The sequence below is a fragment of the Pieris brassicae genome, unplaced genomic scaffold (genome assembly GCF_905147105.1).
Source record: "Pieris brassicae unplaced genomic scaffold, ilPieBrab1.1, whole genome shotgun sequence".
Lineage (NCBI taxonomy): Eukaryota > Metazoa > Arthropoda > Insecta > Lepidoptera > Pieridae > Pieris > Pieris brassicae.
Genome location: NW_025575991.1, coordinates 17,501 through 22,500, shown reverse-complemented (window position 1 = coordinate 22,500; position 5,000 = coordinate 17,501). Strand labels below are relative to the sequence as shown.

Genomic DNA, 5,000 nt, shown 5'->3' with positions numbered 1-5,000 from the left:
GTAGATACTATCTACATATATATCGACAGAGTTGTAGATATCGTGCCGTTGAACGGCATCTTGTCGCGTCGCGTGGCGATCTTGTACGAGAAACATTTTCCTCTGACATTGTATCGGAATAATTATTATAATTCATTATTATACATACATACATACATACATACATACATACATACATACATACATATTATTAATAAATATAATTGTTTTTTTTTGTTTTTTCTTTTCTTCAAATAAACCCACATTGCCATTTCTCTGAGCGTGTGCTGCGAGCTTCAACGAGAAACATTCGGCGCGAAACTGTCGAGCGGCCGGCCGTCGCGCGCCGCACCTGTACGAGAAACATTTTCCTCTGACGTTGCATCGGAATAATTATTATAATTCATTATTATACATACATACATACATACATACATACATACATATTATTAATATAATATAATTGTTTTTTTTGTTTTTTCTTTTCTTCAAATAAACCCACATTGCCATTTCTCTGAGCGTGTGCTGCGAGCTTCAACGAGAAACATTCGGCGCGAAACTGTCGAGCGGCCGGCCGTCGCGCGCCGCACCTGTACGAGAAACATTTTCCTCTGACGTTGCATCGGAATAATTATTATAATTCATTACTATACATACATACATACATACATACATACATACATACATACATACATACATACATATTATTAATAAATATAATTGTTTTTTTTGTTTTTTCTTTTCTTCAAATAAACCCACATTGCCATTTCTCTGAGCGTGTGCTGCGAGCTTCAACGAGAAACATTCGGCGCGAAACTGTCGAGCGGCCGGCCGTCGCGCGCCGCACCTGTACGAGAAACATTTTCCTCTGACGTTGCATCGGAATAATTATTATAATTCATTATTATACATACATACATACATACATACATACATACATACATACATATTATTAATAAATATAATTGTTTTTTTTTGTTTTTTCTTTTCTTCAAATAAACCCACATTGCCATTTCTCTGAGCGTGTGCTGCGAGCTTCAACGAGAAACATTCGGCGCGAAACTGTCGAGCGGCCGGCCGTCGCGCGCCGCACCTGTACGAGAAACATTTTCCTCTGACGTTGCATCGGAATAATTATTATAATTCATTATTATACATACATACATACATACATACATACATACATACATACATACATATTATTAATAAATATAATTGTTTTTTTTGTTTTTTCTTTTCTTCAAATAAACCCACATTGCCATTTCTCTGAGCGTGTGCTGCGAGCTTCAACGAGAAACATTCGGCGCGAAACTGTCGAGCGGCCGGCCGTCGCGCGCCGCACCTGTACGAGAAACATTTTCCTCTGACGTTGCATCGGAATAATTATTATAATTCATTATTATACATACATACATACATACATACATACATACATACATACATACATATTATTAATAAATTAATTGTTTTTTTTTTTTTTTTTTTTTTTCTTCAAATAAACCCACATTGCCATTTCTCTGAGCGTGTGCTGCGAGCTTCAACGAGAAACATATCTATCAATACAAATGTCTATGCAAAAAAAAGAAAACAAACAAAATCATATCAGTCAATAAAATAAATAATAATATTTTTTTACTACTACTACTAGTACTACTACGTGCTACTACTGCACGCCAATACACATACATAATAAAATGAAAAATCGTCTCTCTCTCGCTCGCTCTACGAGAAACATTCGACGTCCGCTCCAATGCCGACGCGGACTATTGCTCTCGGTATAGATGTGGAGCGAAACAGTCGTGCGCACAGCGTCGACTCGTTCTCGTTGCCGCGCGTCGTTCGTCTCAAATAGACACGAACGACGGACGAGAGAGAATGTGTTCTTGTTTTTGTGTTTGTGCGAAGTGTGAGAATATTATATACATATATTCGCGCATGGATGATATAGATATGGGTATGGATTTTCGGAGGAAATTATATCAAATTCGTATTTCGAATGCGAGACCGCCGAGATCTTTCCCAGCTCTCTCTCTCTCTGTGTGTGTGGTGTATAGTACATTTTATATATCTCTCTTGTGTCAACACAAAATAACAAAGAATATACATACTACTCCTCCTCATATTTTATATAATATAATATAAAATTATATTATAGCACCGCGTTCGCAGACCGTATGGTGATGTTACCAATCGACCAAGATTTGGGACCGTCTCCCCCGGTGTTATCTGTGATGTTAAAAGAATACGCTTCTAGGCACACCTCAACGCAGGGCGCCTAGCGTGTTCGACACGTGCGCGGTCGCCACGGCGACCGTATATGGAAAGAATGTATAAAAGAGGACGCACACGCGCCCATCGTCGAAACGGTGTGCGCAGCGTCGTGTTGGAATTTATCCCTCAAGCTCCGGGCGTTGATCGTATCTAGTGCGAATCATGCGTGTGTGTGCGCATGTAATTGCCAGCCGAGTTTTAATATGTTTACAATAACGTATTGAATAAAAATTGAGAAGTTGCGTTTAGATGAATGTTCAATTTTCAAATTGTCACAACATCGATTCCCGCCCGCGGGGTCGTGTTCGTTGCAGTTTTATGTCCCTCACAGTGGTCGAGCATCGTTGTACATCACCTCGTTGCGAGATCGTGACGGGACGGCCGCTCGTAGACCGGTCAAAGTTAGTCTATCGATATGAAGCGCGAACGTCGCGTCGCGTGCAAATTCGACGCGTTACGTTCACGCGTGTCGAGAAGGCGCGCGCGCAAGCGCGCGCCCCTCGACGCCGCCGAGCCAGCGGCTCGCCGAAGCCGCGTGACCGCGGTGTAGGCGTGTCGTTTGCGTAAGCAGCTCCCTGGTTGATCCTGCCAGTAGTTATATGCTTGTCTCAAAGATTAAGCCATGCATGTCTCAGTGCAAGCCGTATTAAGGCGATACCGCGAATGGCTCAATATATCAGTTTTGGTTCCTTAGATCTTACTCAGTTACTTGGATAACTGTGGTAATTCTAGAGCTAATACATGCAATCAGAACTCTGACCAGTGATGGGATGAGTGCTTTTATTAGATCAAAACCAATCGGCGGAGGGCCATGCGTCCGAAGTCGTTAATTTTGATGAATCTGGATAACTTTTGCCGATCGCACGGTCCAGTACCGGCGACGCATCTTTCAAATGTCTGCCTTATCAACTTTCGATGGTAGTTTCTGCGACTACCATGGTTGTCACGGGTAACGGGGAATCAGGGTTCGATTCCGGAGAGGGAGCCTGAGAAACGGCTACCACATCCAAGGAAGGCAGCAGGCGCGCAAATTACCCACTCCCGGCACGGGGAGGTAGTGACGAAAAATAACGATACGGGACTCTTACGAGGCCTCGTAATCGGAATGAGTACACTTTAAATATTTTAACGAGGAACAATTGGAGGGCAAGTCTGGTGCCAGCAGCCGCGGTAATTCCAGCTCCAATAGCGTATACTAAAATTGTTGCGGTTAAAAAGCTCGTAGTTGCATTTGTGCGCCGCGCTGTCGGTGCACCGCATCCGCGGTGATACTGACACGTCTGCGGAGCATATCGTCGGTGAGCCGGCGGTAAAACGCCGGTTCAATATCAAAATCCTATCGCGGTGCTCTTCGGTGAGTGTCGAGGGGGGCCGACAATTTTACTTTGAACAAATTAGAGTGCTCAAAGCGGGCTCAAAATGCCGCTTGAATATTTCGTGCATGGAATAATAGAATATGATCTCGGTTCTATTTTGTTGGTTTTCAGAACTCCGAGGTAATGATTAATAGGGATAACTGGGGGCATTCGTATTGCGACGTTAGAGGTGAAATTCTTGGATCGTCGCAAGACGAACATCAGCGAAAGCATTTGCCAAAGGTGTTTTCATCAATCAAGAACGAAAGTTAGAGGTTCGAATGCGATTAGATACCGCCCTAGTTCTAACCGTAAATATGTCATCTAGCGATCCGCCGACGTTACTACAATGGCTCGGCGGGCAGCTTCCGGGAAACCAAAGATTTTGGACTCCGGGGGGAGTATGGTTGCAAAGCTGAAACTTAAAGGAATTGACGGAAGGGCACCACCAGGAGTGGAGCCTGCGGCTTAATTTGACTCAACACGGGAAATCTCACCAGGCCCGGACACCGGAAGGATTGACAGATTAACAGCTCTTTCTTGATTCGGTGGGTGGTGGTGCATGGCCGTTCTTAGTTGGTGGAGCGATTTGTCTGGTTAATTCCGGTAACGAACGAGACTCTAGCCTGCTAAATAGGCGTCGTCATTCAAGGTGTGCGCGACTCTCGGGGAGCGCAACTCACTGGCGACGTATTAAAATTCTTCTTAGAGGGACCGGCGGCTTCGAGCCGCACGAGATTGAGCAATAACAGGTCTGTGATGCCCTTAGATGTCCTGGGCCGCACGCGCGCTACACTGAAGGAATCAACATGTTCTCCCTGGCCTAGAGGCCCGGGCAACCCGTTGAAACTCCTTCGTGCTGGGGATTGGGGTTTGCAATTATCCCCCATAAACGAGGAATTCCTAGTAAGCGCGAGTCATAAGCTCGCGTTGATTACGTCCCTGCCCTTTGTACACACCGCCCGTCGCTACTACCGATTGAATGATTTAGTGAGGTCTTCGGACCGACACGCGGTGGCCTCACGGCCGTCGGCGTTGCTGGGAAGTTGACCAAACTTGATCATTTAGAGGAAGTAAAAGTCGTAACAAGGTTTCCGTAGGGGAACCTGCGGAAGGATCATTAACGTTGGTTTTTTCTTTTTGTTTTGTTGTTGTCAAAGACTCGCAAAAAAAGAAAAAAATACAAAAACACGTGAATGATACGAATCAAAATCGAATCCGAGACGGTTGACTCTCTCTCGTCGATTCGCGACGTGTGCGTTGCGACACGCTTTGATTAGCGTTCGCTATCGCCTATTGATACTTTGAAATAATATTTTAATTTTTGTGTACAACCACGCAAATAAAAGAGATTTTCTTTCTTTTCATTTGTCGTACACGTTAATGATAAGTATT

The 5,000-nt window shown here is 43.9% G+C and overlaps 1 non-coding gene across 1 annotated transcript; it reads left to right on the top strand.

Annotated features, from left to right (window-relative positions):
• Positions 1-2,822: 2,822 nt before the first annotated feature.
• LOC123719336 lies at positions 2,823-4,728 on the top strand. The gene has a single exon (XR_006755398.1). It is a non-coding gene; the product is annotated as a small subunit ribosomal RNA (ribosomal RNA).
• The last annotated feature ends 272 nt before the right edge of the window (positions 4,729-5,000 follow it).